This window comes from Anolis carolinensis, chromosome 1, assembly GCF_035594765.1.
Source record: "Anolis carolinensis isolate JA03-04 chromosome 1, rAnoCar3.1.pri, whole genome shotgun sequence".
NCBI classification, from domain to species: domain Eukaryota; kingdom Metazoa; phylum Chordata; class Lepidosauria; order Squamata; family Dactyloidae; genus Anolis; species Anolis carolinensis.
The window spans coordinates 213,807,235-213,822,661 of NC_085841.1; positions in this window are offsets into that span (position 1 = coordinate 213,807,235).

The following is a 15,427-nucleotide window of genomic DNA, read 5'->3' on the forward strand; positions in this document are numbered from 1 at the left end:
GGCCATGTTCTAGAAGTATTCTCGCCTGGTGTTTCACCCACATCTATGGTAGGCATCCTCAGGGTTGTGAGGTACCTCACAAGATCTGAGGATGCCTGCCATAGATGTGGGTAAAACATCAGGAGAGAATACTTCTGGAACATGGCCATACAGCCCAGAAAACATACAACAACCCTGTGATCCCGGCCATGAAAGCCTTCGACAACACAGTAATGACTAACTCTGATGATGAGAAATATTGCTAAGTGTCACCTTCATACTGATGCACTCAACTTTGATGACTTCATACAGCAGCTTCATAAAAAGCATAAGAGGTAAGATGGAACCCTACTTAGGGCCATGGGGAATCCCTCAATGCCACTCTTGGGAACTGACCCCATGGCAACATAGTGCCTCTCATTTTCTCTTAGGATATCATGGTTAGTAGAATCAAAGCTACAGAGAAATCCAGGAAGATCAGGGTAGTTTCCCCAGTGCCCTTCCACACAGCCATATAACTCAGAATATCAAGGCAGATTCATTAATATCTAAAACAGCCACTAGGTGGCAAACTACATAATTCTTTTGAGAGCCCCAGATTGAATTAGGTTACCCCCAATGAGGTTTGACCCACAATTCAGGAAGTTTTAATGTAGCCTACTTACTTTTGCCAGTAGGTGGACACAGAGCAGAGTCAAATGTCAGGGGAGGAGGAAGCTAACTAAGGGCCCTTCAACACAGCCATATAACCCAGTATATCAAGGCAGATAATCCACAATATCTGCTTTGAACTGGATTATCTGATCTGAGTCCTCATTGTCATATAATCCAATTCAATGTGGATTTTATACAGCTGTGTGAAAGGGGCCAAAATAAAAGAGGAAGAAACTAACTACATAACATCCCCACCCTGCATTGTTGAAATTTACAGCAATGTTTTGTTTGTGGAGGCAAGTATGAATGTTGTAATTAGTCACCCTGATTAGCACTGAATGGGCTTGCAGCTTCAAGGCATGGTTGTTTCACCCCTGGGGGAATCCTTTGTTGGGAGGTGTTAGCTGGCTCTGGTTGTTTCCTGTCTGGAATACCCTTATTTTCAGAGTGTTGTTCTTTATTTACTGTCCAAATTGTAGAGTTTTTTTTTCTAATACTGGGTGCCAAGTTTTGTTCATTTTGATGGTTGCCAGGAACCTAATAATAATAAAATAATAATAATGACTCTGAGGGGGAATCCTTTGTTGGGAGGTGCTAGCTGGCTCTGGTTGTTTCCTGTCTAGAATATGTCTAGCTGTGCTCGGCTACCCATTGGTGTGGCATAGTGCTGTTCTTTCTTTACTGTCCTGGTTGTAAAGATTTGTTCATTGTCATGGTTCACAGCAACCTAATAATAATAGTAATAATAATAATAGTCATAGTAATGACTATGAGGTGGAAGGTGTCCAGAGAAAGAGAGCAACTAAAAGGATGAATAATCCCTCTTAGGAGCATCTTAAAGTGTTCGGTCTGTTTACCTGCCAAATAGAAGGTTGAAAGGAGACATAAGAGCCATGTATAAATACTGTCCGCTACTTCCAGGGCGAGGGAGGTCTTTGAGCCTGTGTGGCTCTGGGTTGGATGTGGGTTGTTTGCAGAGCCATTTAACTTCATTCCCCTCTGCCTCCTGTCAGGTGCCTCCCTGGGTGGGGAGAGGTCCTTTTAGGTGTCAAGTTGAGTGTGGTGCATCTCAGAACCATTTGGGGCTCCATTCCCCTCTTTCATTGGCCATCCGCCACCTTCCCATGCTGGGGAGGCCATTGAAGCCCTGCCCACCTGGCGAACGTCACCAAGTTTCGGGGGGGGGGGGTCTGTAATTTGGATCTAATTTTATTATGTTTTTTGGTGGAAAGACATAGATTGGATGTCTATGTCTTTTGTGGCCAAATTTGGTGTGATTTGGTCTGATGGTTTTGTTGTTTACTCCACGAGAATTATGCATATTACAATTATATATATATTCCCTTTCGGACTGTATCACGCAGTTATTCTCCTAGTTCAGCTAAAGATGTTCATATAGCCCTTTCCAATTTCCTGGAGCTGAGCCCATCAAAGCTGGAGAATTGGCACCCTCCTAGAAATGACTCACAAAAACTGGGCCAGACCACAAAAAGTAGCAACTTTATGCAATGCATTGCAGGTTCCTTCAAACAGCAGGCTCTTTCCTCAGTGTAATAAGGGATTTACCATACCCTGAACCACCTAGTCATCACCCCACCTCTGCTGGATCTTATTAGGCAAAAGGTATAAGGGACAAGTGGCATTTGCTGGGACAGTAGATTCAAGCATCAGGCCACATTAACTGGAACTGGTCTCAGGAAATCTGATCAGACGGAGTGCAAGAAACCTCCTCAGACTCTGTGATAACTGTGGTGTCAAGTTCTAAGAAAATACAAGACAGCTGTATTATTTGTCTTCAGTAATCTCACCTTTCATTTGTTATTATTTTTTAAAATAGATAATGCGTATAACGCCTGAATAAATATTTTTTTTTTTAAAAAAAGAAGGAAAATAAAAAGAGCTAGCTTTCACTTCATATAAAAATGACCAGTTGTGATCCATGCAAATGTAAAAGATTTAAATTGGATTGCATGTTTGCTTGCTTGTTTCAGTGGGGTAAATGTGACTCCTGGACCAAACCAAAATATATTTGGGTAATCACTTTGGAAGGCAGAGTGTAAAAGAGCCAGTCCTGGGATACAATCTATCAACCTGCTTTAATGGTAGTGATTTGTTTGATAAAGAGTTCTTTGGCATATTAAAGACTAGCACATTGGTTAGAATAGGTATTTTGATGTTCTATAGCCCACTTCATAGGATATATGATGCATCCGTTGCATCTGATGAAGTAGGCCATAAACTATGAAAGTTTATGCTATAATAAATTTGTTAGTCTTTAAATTACCTGATGACTTTTTGTTGTTTTTACTGCAACAGATGAACATAGCTAGTCTTTGGAAACTGGTTTTACCCTTACCACCACCATCACTGCCATCATTTTATGGGGGCAGGGGTGTCTGGGTGGTGACCATGGGAGCATTTGCACAACTAAAACTTGTGCACCAGTTGCACCCGTACCTTGGGAAGTCAGACTTGGCCATGGTGGTTCACGCTCTTGTTACATCCCATTTAGATTACTGCAATGCGCTCTATGTGTGGTTGCCCTTGAAGATGGCCCGGAAGCTCCAACTAGTACAACGGTTGGCTGTCAGACTTTTAACTGGAGCAGCGTACAGGGAGCATCACTGTTGGATCAACTCCACTGGCTGCCAATATGACCCGAGCTCAATTCAAAGTGCTGGTCTTGGCCTATAAAGCCTTAAACGGTTCTGTTCCAACTTGGATAAGGAAGAATTACATTTCTGGATAAGGAAGAATTACAACTCCCAGATCAGAGGTCAACCACCCCAAACCAGGCGTGTATGCAGTTGGCCGTGTTGGGTATGTGTGCCAAGTTTGGTCCAGATCTGTTTAAGCTGAGTTCAGTGCTTTCTGGATGTAGGTGAACTATATCTCCCAAAATCAAGGTCCATTCCCACTAATACCTGCAGTATGTTCAGTTTGGTCATGGGGCTTTCTGTGCTACGTTTGGTCCTAGTCCATTGTCTATGGGGGACACAGTATCAGTGAAGGTACTGCAAATCCCATCATCTATGGCAGGTTTAGTTCAGATCCATCATTGGTTGGATTCAGAGTTGGTCAAGTACAAAACCTGTAAATCATGGTTAATTCTCCCCAAAACTCTTGTTCAGTTGCTGATCAATTCCTCTGTTAACTGTGTGCCAGGAAATGGTATGAAAGGGTTAAGGTAGAGGCAGTGGGTGGGGTCATGCAAATTAAGGAACCTGCCATGTCCATTGTGGAGGAAAAACAGAACATCTAGGATGAAATTGTCCCCCCATGAAAGCCTTCACTTAGGTGGGGTGCAAAATGATCTTTTGTGGAGGACACGGGCAGGTTTTGGATTCCATGTTCATGGCGCGCTGTTCACTATAACCTGCATGTCAGTGGAGGGAGGGCTATTGATGTCTCCAGCTCAGCGGGAACTATAGCAGTTTGTGGAGGCAGGAGGCTGTCTGTGCAAGTGGACACCTCTGTCACATACACACATACGCATTTTTCACTTTTATTATGTCTATAGATTTATTCTTCTCTATCAGAGAGCTCTGGTGCAATAAGAAATTGCAAATAGTAGAATTCCATAAATGGAGCCATGACAGTTACATTGGTGTCAAACATCTACCATTTTGCAGTGTGGGTGTTCTCTCAGATAAGGCTTTCTCAGTTACAGCAACATTGTAGAAATGATGATGAGGAAAGAGGGCAAGGGTGAATACTGAGCTACTTGCCCAATTTTTATAACTAATAAAAGACCCATCTTTAGACAGTGTGATCATTTCCTGGTATGACATCTTCCTAGAAGACTGTCCTTCTAGAGAAGCAGAAGCCACTCTTCAACAGTTTATTTTTGGTTGTTCAGCCTTTATTTATTATTTATTTATCTAAAGCATTTAGATAAATAAAGCTTTTAGATACAGGAGTCTCTGGTGGCCTAGGGGATATAGGCCTCGTGACTTGAAGGTTGGGTTGCTGACCTGAAAGCTGCCAGGTTCGAATCCCACCAGGGAAGAGTGCAGATGAGCTCCCTCTATTAGCTCCAGCTCCATGCGGGGACATGAGAGAAGCCTCCCACAAGGATGGTAAAAACATCAAAACATCCGGGCGTCCCCTGGGCAACGTCCTTGCAGACGGCCAATTCTCTCACTCCAGAAGCAACTCTGGTTGCTCCTGACACGGAAAAAAAAATCTGAAGCATTTATATTCTGCCCTTCTCACCCAAAGAGGACTCAGGGCAGAGAACAACATATATATGGCAAACATTCAATGCCAGAACATAAAATAAACTATAATCTATAAATATACATAAACAATACAAAATCAATTGTCTGCACTTTAAAATCAATTGTTTAAAACCATCACAGATCAGTCATACCAGATCTGGTCTGGTAAAGTTTCCTATTGTTGTCTTATTGCAAGGCCTTCTTGCCTTTCCTGGTCCTTTTAAAGGAGGACATAAAGGCAATTGCTTTAAGGACCAACCATTCTAAATCCATCTATGGCAACAAGCATGATAACTCATTAGAGTCTCACTTATCCAACATAAATGGGCCGACAGAACGTTGGATAAGCGAATATGTTGGATAATAAGGAGGGATTAAGGAAAAGCCTATTAAACATCAAATTAGGTTATGATTTTACAAATTAAGCACCAAAACATCATGTTATACAACAAATTTGACAGAAAAAGTAGTACAATATGCAGTAATGCGACGTAGTAATTACTGTATTTATGAATTTAGCACCAAAATATCATGACGTATTGAAAACATTGACTACAAAAATGCATTGGATAATCCAGAACATTGGATAAGTGAGTGCTGGATAAGTGAGACTCTACTGTAATATACTCAAACCCATTACCTTTATACCCTTCTTTTATATGCTCCTCCAAGAAATCTATCATGGCTTATAAGATGGTCTTTCTCCTATCCACTTCTATTCTCATAACAATCTTGTGAGGAGAAGTAGGCTGAAAGTCTGTGGTTGGTTCCATATGTCATTTAGCAACCTTAACTGATTGGGTCTAGAACCAAATGTCCATGTGTCACAGTCTAGCACTAACTACTAGAGATGTGCGCAATATTTGTTTCATCTGTTTCATTCGTCTTTCGTTTTGTGCTGCAGGGTCACTGTGCTTAGCTTTCATTTTCTGGCTGCGTGGCATCCACTCTTGGAGACTTCTTCCTCATGCGTCAGAGGAGGAGGTGGGAGGAGGTGATCCTTGGCCAATTGGAGGCCAAGGAAACAGTGACGTAGGCTGATACGTTTGCCTTCAGCCTTGATGCTTCCTTGCCTTTCTGGTGAGGGCAGTGGCACAGATTTGAGTTTTCTTTTTTGCCTGAATGCTTGGCTTATTTTAATAATTTTTCCTTTGAAGGGAAGAGGCAGGGATTTTTTCAAGTGGTAGAGGTGTGTTTGGCTGGAGAGCATGTGTGGGGCTTTTCTTCTTTATTCTTAGTGTATAAACTCCCTTCTTCTCCCTCTTATTGTTTTTTTTTAAAAGAAATATATTTCAAATTGTTGGGCTTCCCTTCTCTGTTTAGAAATCAAACCTGTCTCTCTCTATATATAAATGGTCCTTGGAAAATCTACTCTTTTATTTGTCCCTATCTCTCTGTATTGCCTCTGGCTTGGTCCTCCCTCTCCTTTGGGCCATATAGAAATCAAATACAATAGGACAGTCTTATTATTTTGTTATAGATTACATATATTTTTTAAAGCAAAGACATTTTGGGGCTCCTATCTCTATTCAAACCTTTAGTCACTCTCTAAAACTGGCCCTTAGGAGAACTATAGTTATTTTCTTCCTCTGGGACCTTTGCAATCCCTAACCCCTGACTTCTTATATTTTACTACAATATAACAGGCCAGCAGAGCTTGGCCCTTGAGAAAACTGTTTCCTTTCCCCCTCTTGGTTGAGTTTTCTAGTTTCTAATCCCCAAGTTGTTGGGCTAAAAGGGGTCGATATGTCCTCCGTGTGTGGCAATTTTCATCCCTCTTGCCCTAAAACTGAGTGTATGTGTGTGTGTGTGTGGGGGGGAGCCTCTGAAGCAATTGCTACCAATGATCCGAACAATTTTGTTTTTTTCGTTTGCGAGATGAAAATCCTATTTGTATAGGCACCCTGTTTTCGGAAGCAGGGACAAATACGAAAACGAGACAAAGCGAATGAAACAAAACAAAATGAACAGCGATTCTTTACAAATGCACATGAGTACTAACTACTATATAACCTGCTTTCAGGGAAGGTTTCTCAACAGAGCATTCTGTCTCAAGCTTCTTGGTGTATTAGTCTTGGAAACTTTCTTTGGGTACATCCAGTATGTCTATATGTGGCTGTACATTCATAGGTGAAGCAAAGCAAAGACTTCAAATTATGGCTGAAGGAAACCTCTCATTGTTCCTCTACATACCCTTTGTTTAGGATTCACAAGGTAGCCCCATCCTAGGCCATGCGATTTCAGGTCTAAGAGCTAAGACCAAGGAGTACTTCCTAAAAATTGAGTTCTGATAATGTGTTTAAGCATGCTACATTAAGAATCAAGCAATATCTCTCAAATTGTTAATCAAATATCAATATCAGAGTACAAAGGAGAAGTAGGAGCAGGCTTTACACGTCAGTACTCCCACCCTGGGATTCCTTCCCCGGAGCCTGATGACTGGAAAACGTAGTCTCGGCCTTGAGACTAGGGAACTCTATGCCCGTTCTAGTACTTACAGAAATCCTTGGACAGAAGGAGCATTGTTTATTAAACTAATAATTAGGGTTTAATTCCCACTATATTTTAATAGTGTTGCTATTCTGCACTACAATGAAATTCCAGATCCTCATCAGTGCCTGTACATTTAAAAGTCATTATAGACTTTTCTACACGATGGGAAGCATTCCCATCAATTCACTATCCAACCAAGGGGAAAATGAGCTGAAACACTTCCTGCCAGGTCTGGGAGACCTAAGCCCAACCATATTTACCTAATGCCCATTTACACAATAAATGGCATGGCATTTACAGAAAGGCAGGTAGCAAAAGAACTTTTCAAATTGGCCAGATATTCACAGCAAACTATTTGGATATGGGAGAGTTGCATCCCAAAAAAAGAATGTGGAAACATTGGGTGGTAGCATGCTATTCTGAAATCTTGAAATAATTTAAATTTGCTGGTGTCAACCTTTTGTAAAATTGATTCCTTGAGGAATTCACTGTCAAATCATTCAATTAAAAATAGCATCTCAAAATACTAAAAATGGGCAATGATAAATTAGAATAACAGAAGCCATTAATCGTTACTCAATAGCAATGTCACTCATGTTCAACAATCAAAAGAACGAATGTTCAAACTATTGTGTGACATGCTAATGAATTGAGTGTAATAAATTCATTTTTATGGCCCAAAATCGAATTGGTATTCCTGGGCACAGGACAACTATTGAATTAGTGGGAATGTGGAAAGAAGAATCACATAAGTAGTAGATAAGAAGTGGCATGTCCTTGCTTACCACAGTTACATGAGGTGATAGAGGCATCCCATGCCTGCAACGTGATCTGCCTTCTTCTTCTGCTGCTGCTGCTGTTTTGTTTTTTTGTTTTATTTGGGAGGGGGGGGGGATGAGGCAGAATTACTACAGAAACTATGCTATTAAACATCATGTAATCTTGGGTCATTTTGGTCTACATTCCAGAACAGATAGTTAAAGGATACAGTGCCCCTGGTAAGCTGGAGAGAAGTTGTGAGAAGCTGTGAAAGCATTGTAAAACAGTGAGTGGGTAGAAAAGAATACCTTCACCAGTCACATTATGTAACTACCCTACATACTTATGTACATGGCTAGAAGATTCAATCAAAAAACCAACCCTCAAAACCTGAGTTCACTTATTCACAGGTCAGTGTTAAGTGCTGTACTTTAACTCTTATCCAAAAAGGAACCATCCTCTTCTCTGAACATAATGGTAAAATGTAAGATCTTAGACCATCTCAGGAGAACCTAAAAGAAACACAAATTCTCTCTACTCTCTCCACCGAAGCACCACTTCTGGCTTTTTGAATGCCTGGGTGGCAAAATGATAGGAAAGGCCAGGGAGGCTGGTCCCGATACATTTTTTTAATTAATAAAATTTATTATTTTTTTAAATGAAAAGTGTTATACATTTATTAACAGAGCAGGCAACATACAGATACAGTAACAAACACAGTAGACAATATATTCCCTGCATTCCTACACCTGTGACTTACATCCATGTTCACTATGATACCTTCCTTTCCGTTGAAAGGAAAAAACCATGAAAATGAAAAAATCTGGCTACCAGTATTATAAAAACTCTAAAATCAAACCAGTAAATAATTTACTTAGGGGATCCCTCATTGTCCGAGTATGATGGCCCTCCAAGTGTAGTGTCTTGGCGGTGGGTACGTAGGTGATTGTGGACCTTGACCTGCATGTTCTTCCGCAGTGAAGACATCAGTTTCCAGACAGAAGGCGGTCCTGGTCAGGGTTAGCTGGATGCGCCTTCCTCTTGGCATTGCCTGAGTTGTCTGTATGTTCCATGTTCCAAAATTCATTTTTCTTTTTTAGCTGCAGGGTGGTGACCCCTCTGGACGCAGCAGTTCAGTCAGGGATAAGAGAGGCAGACTATGTTTAGGGCACCTTTTCTAGCCCCTTCCCTGTGTGGGGTGAGCAAAGTGGATCCTAAAAAGAGCTGCTCATTCATGGATACAGATGCCGGACTACTCAACTACCTTGGACCCCGAGGTAGAATGACTGAATCCATATCGTGCCAGTCTGTGACTTAGGGCTTCCAGATTTCACAGTCTGCCCCCATCACCACTCACTGATCGCCATGGGACTTTTTATTTTTGTTTTTTTCTTGGAAGATGCCTGTGCATGGGTTTTTTAAATGTGTATAGACGAGGCCTTTACGTGGTAAGTTAAGTATCTCCCATAAAATTATCTAAATGTTCCTGCCATAGCCAAGAAACTATCCCACACTTTCTGTGGGACTGAATGATCATCACAAAAGAGTTGGGGGAGGATTCTTTGGACTTTTTAATTTTGGAAGACTCTGGCAAAGTGTGGTTTCATTCAATTTTATAGAAATCAAGCTTAGGTGCTTGTTTCAACAAAGTATAATATTTAGATGAGATTATGGGTAAAGATGATTAAAGATAATAAAACCATAGTTTATATTAAGTTATTTCAATATCACTTTCCAGCCCACAAGGAATTAAATGCTACAACATGTGTTCTAATATTAATTCATCTAATCTTGTATTATGGAAAATTTTCAAGAATTTGTGTTGTCGAAGGCTTTCATGGCCGGGATCACAGGGTTGTTGTATGTCTTTCGGGCTGTGTGGCCATGTTCCAGAAGCATTCTCTCCTGACGTTTCGCCCACATCTATGGCAGGCATCCTCAGAGGTTGTGAGGTATGGAGAAAACTAAGCAAAGAGGTTAATATATATCTGTGGAAAGTCTAGGGTGAGAGAGGTCAGTGTGAATGTGTAGTTAATCACTTAAATTAGCATTGAAAAGCTTATCTGCTGTCTTCTTCCTGCCTCTGGGGCATCCTTTGTTTAGAGTCGTTAACTGCCCTTGGTTGATTCATGTCTGGAAACCCTCTGTTTTCAGAGTATTGCTTTTTATTTACTGTTCTGATTTTTGAGTTTTGTAATACTGGTAGCCAGATTTTGTTCATTTTCATGGTTTCTTCCTTTCTGTTGAAGTTGTCCACATGCTTGTGGATTTCAATGGTGGATTTCAAGAATTTATTTTTTGGTTTTGCTAAGCTCAGAATGATGAAAGAGAATATGGAAGAAAATCGGCACAAGAAGAGGTGGGTGGAAATAAAATTTTGGAACTTGGCTTGTTTTGACATTTTCATCTATGCCAAGGTGAATGATAGAAATGTGGATGTAATCTGACTTTTGGTTGATTTTGCCAGTAATGTAATGAAAGGAATATTTGTATCCCGGGGGCAGGAGTTTACAACCAAGCCAAGTGGAAATGACAATTATTTATTGACATCAACATTCACAACAATGTCCCAACCCTGGCAATGATATCTAATGATGGAATGCAGCGGGAGTGAGAAGACAGAAATAAAAATGGATTGAGAGGTCAATAGCTTTCATATTTTTGGTTGTAAAATAGCAAAGAGGCCTAGAGAGTGCAAATTTCCCTGCCTTTATAAAACTGCTTTTCTGTACAATAAAATTACTCCAGTTTTAATAATGGCAGGGTTTGTGTTCCCCTTCTTATTACTGTCAGTGCCTGCTTATTAACCGTTATGTAGGACTGGAGTTGTGGTCCTTAATTTTGTGACCTACATTCTCATTAGAGCCACATACAGTTTTGTTTTATTAATATGGAGGTATTCAGCAATTTGCTGGTTCGCTTAATAGGTTTCAGCTTCCTGCCTTGAGGTCAGAAAGAATATTCAGCTATAGTTCTATGAACTTCTCCTCATAAAGAAATTCTCTAAATCATTTGCTTGAGTTGCTGCTCTCTTTCAAAAAATATATCACAGCCCCCAGGCTGTAATATCCTTGATATTCACATATTCCCTTAATCACAGAGTTTCAACATGAGTCCCCGGTTGCACAATGGGTTAAACCTTTGTGCCGGCAAGACGATAGGTTGGCAGTTTGAATCTGGAAGAGTGGGTGAGCTCCCTCTGTCAGCTCCAGCTCCCAATGTGGGGACATGAAAGAAGCCTCCCACAAGGATGGTAAAACATCAAACATCTAGGTGTCCCCTGGGCAACGTCCTTGCAGATGGCCAGTTCTCTCACACTAGAAGAAATTGAAGTTTCTCAAGTCCCTCCTGACACACACACACACACACACACACACACACACAAAGAGAAACAATGGCCTCTACTTATGTGACAATTCAACAGACGTGCAAATTAGGAGGACAGACATGGGACTTTCTAGCGTAAGGCAAGCAAACCAGCATCACACAATTTATTTATTTATTTATTTATTTATTTATTTATTTATTTATTTACAGCATTTATATTCTGCCCTTCTCACCCCAAAGAGGACTCAGGGCAGATCACATTACACATATAGGCAAACATTCAATGCCTTTTAACATAGAACAAAGACAAACAAACATAGGCTCCGAGCGGGCCTCGAACTCATGACCTCCTGGTCAGACTGATTCATTGCAGCTGGTTGCAATGAATATAATATAATATAATATAATATAATACATAATTTATTTATTATTTATTTATTTACAACATTTCTACCCCACCTTTCTTATCTGAGGGGACTCAAGGCAGCTTACAAAGACTGGCAAAATTCAATGCCCATCAAACATAACACATTTAAATCAATTAAACAGTACTTAGTAAAAACAGTACACAAAAGTTAAAAACATATACATTCTTAGATCCATTCATCTGGAAACCTTGCACGTAAACCTTAATTTGGACCATGTCGAGTCATAGTGCTTATTCATTAAATGCTTGTGCACATAGCCATGTCTTTAAGTTTTTCCTAACGGCCACAAGAGTTGGGGCCTGCTGAATGTTACTAGGGAGGTTGTTCCACAGCCGAGGAGCCACCACTGAGAAGGCCCTGTCCCTCATGCCCACCAGCCACGCTTGCGAGCCAGGTGGGACCAAGAGCAGGGCCTCCCCAGACGATCTTAAAGTTCTTGATGGATCATAGGAGGAGATACATTTGGACAGGTAAGTTGGAGCAGAGCCATTTAGGGCTTTATGGGTCAAAAGCAGCACTTTGAATTGGGCTCTGTAGCACATTGGCAGCCATTGGAGCTGGCATAACAGAGGAGTAGTACACTTCCTGTACGTTGCCCCAGTTATCACTCTGGCTGCCGCCCGTTTTGGAGCTTCTGGGCCATCTTCAAAGGCAACCCCACGTAAAGCGTGTTGCAGTAATCCAAACGGGATGTAACCAGAGCATGGACCACTGTGGTCAAATCAGACATCTCAAGATATGGGCGCAGCTGGCGCACAAGTCTTAGTTGTGCAAATGCTCCCCTGGCCACCACTGAGACCTGAGGTTCCAGGCTCAGTGATGAGTCCAGGAGAACACCCAGATTGTGAACCTGTGTCTTCAGGGGGAGTGTGACGTCGTGTTTGGCCTTACTACTGACCAGGAGAACCTCTGTCTTGTCTGGATTCAGTTTCAATTTGTTCGCCCTCATCCAGTCGGACATAGTGGCCAAGCACCGGTTCAGGACCTGAACAGCCTCCTTAGTGATAGGTGTAAAGGAGTGACAGAGCTGGACATCATCTGCATACAGATGACACTGTACTGCGAAACTCTGGATGATCTCTCCCAGCGGCTTCATGTATATGTTGAACAAAATGGGGGACAGTACCGAACCCTGCGGGACCTACATGACAACGGTTGTGGGGCTGAGCAGGTGCCCCCCAATGACACCATCTGGGAATGACTCTCCAGGAAGGACTGGAGCCACTGCAGAACAGTACCTTCAAGCCCCATTCCCATGAGGCGTCCCAGAAGGATACCGTGGTCTATGGTATCAAAGGCCACTGAGAGGTCGAGCAGAACCAGCAGGGCCACACTCCCCCTGTCTGCTTCCTGGTGTAGATCATTTACTAAGGCAACCAAGGCTGTCTCGGTACCATGTCCCGGCCTAAAGCCAGACTACGCCAGGTCTAGAAAATCAGTGTCAACCAAGAATGCCTGGAGTTGCGCAGCAACCACATGTTCCATGACCTTGCCCAAAAAGGGGAGATTGGAAATAGGCCGATAGTTGTCCAATTGATTGGGGTCCAGTGATGGTTTCTTCAACAGCGGTTGGGTCACAGCCATTTTAAGGATCACGGGAAATTTGCCTTCCTGAAGGGAGGCATTCACCACCACCTTCACCCACTCCGCCAAACCCCCTCTGGCTTCCTTCACCAGCCAGGATGGGCAGGGGTCTAGGATGCATGTGATAGCCCTCACCTCTCCAAACACCTTGTCCACAATGTTATGTGCATCCACCGTCACTTATCTCCTCCCCATAATTCTCCCATCCCTAGCTATTTAGCAATAGCTCTCAATCTTGCAATATTCCTGTCACCTACTTTGATGCAACAGGTCCCTCCCACTTCGTTGCCATCATGCCGGCAATAACGTGTCATCAAGGGACAGGATTTTCCTCCTCTCTCCCTCTCCTTCCCTCGCTATTCTCAAGATGTTTTTCCCATTTAGTTTATATTTTATAATAATTATGTTTGCCTTTCCTCTTCAAAGCTGGAATTGTGAAATTGTTCTCAAAATAAAAATATTTAGGAATAGCAGTAGTGCAGGAAGATAGAGATATGAGGGTATGCAGGAGCATTGTCATGGAACTACAAATGGGATCAGTGCAATTGGGCTAATGAAGAGATGTATGATATTTAAGGTCCGCAACTGTAGTGGAATAGCAAGTTTGTGTTATACAGTCCTGATTTGTAAGTTTAGGGAACTGTGCTGAAAGCTTGGAAGTACAGTAGAGTCACACTTATCCAACATAAACAGGCTGGCAGAATATTGGATAAGCGAATATGTTGGATAATAAGGAAGGATTAAGGAAAAGCCTATTACACATCAAATTAGGTTATGATTTTACAAATTAAGAACCAAAACATCATGTTTAACTACAAATTTGACAGAAAAAGTACGCAGTAATACTAAGTAGTAATTACTGTATTTACGAATTTAGCACCAAAATATCACGATGTATTGAAAACATTGACTACAAAAATGTGTTGGATAATCCAGAAAGTTGGATAAGTGAGACTCTACTGTAATTCTAATTGAGTGCAATGAGACCTTCCATGTAACTGTATGCAGGGAATGCAGATTTAATCCCATTTTACTCTTTACAAAACTAAGAGCTCCAAGCTACAAAAATGCAGCTGTTGTGGAATTTATAAGGGTGCCTGGTCCCTTGTTAGGAGATAAATGCAGATTATCCAATCAATCAAACTGTGAAAAGTAGTTTTCCGTGACTTCTACCCAGTTTGTACAGTATAATGATGACCTACATTTGCAAAAATTCTCTAAATAATAGAACATTATTCCTGCTCACTCCAAAATGGCATTCTCTCATCAAGAAGCCACTGCAGATGCATCAGCATTATGTGAGACAAAAAGTGGAGACTGGCTGTCATTATAAGGCATGGAGGTTGTGGTGTGTGGGGACATCATTTGAATGTACATTTCCTTCATCCTGAAGTATTTGATGTTAGAGTGTTCATAGCAACATAAAAAAAATTAGTGTATGTTCGTCTTCAAAGAAATTAAGCAAACTCAGTGCAATATAGGAAATTATTTAATGAGAAGATCAAGATGTATGATGCCTAAGATGGATAATTTCAGATTCTTAAAAAAATTGCACAACATTTTTAATACACTGGCCATTAAAATGGATTACTTGAACCTCCTCCTTCACTTCTTGCTCTCCCTCCTCTTGGTTGTTGTTAGTATTAGCTTAATAATAACATCAGTGTCTACGTCATCTTCACAAGGAAACGTATTCCTATGATGCTTTTCATAGCAGTTTCCACATGGAATCAAGTAGTAGTAATCGTAGTGGTAGTCTCACGTGTTTTGTGTGTCTCACATGTTTTGATATGGTCAAAATTGACTAATCAATAAAGAGTAGTAGTAGTAGTAGTAGTAGTAGTGCCGTACTGCTTTATCTCTTTTAAAATAGACCAAAATCAGCATACAGTAGCCATCCCCTGTACATGCTGGAACAGATTTATACCAGGTTAACTTGCCTAGTATAGAATCAGTCCTAAGTAACCTCTCCTAGCCTGCCCC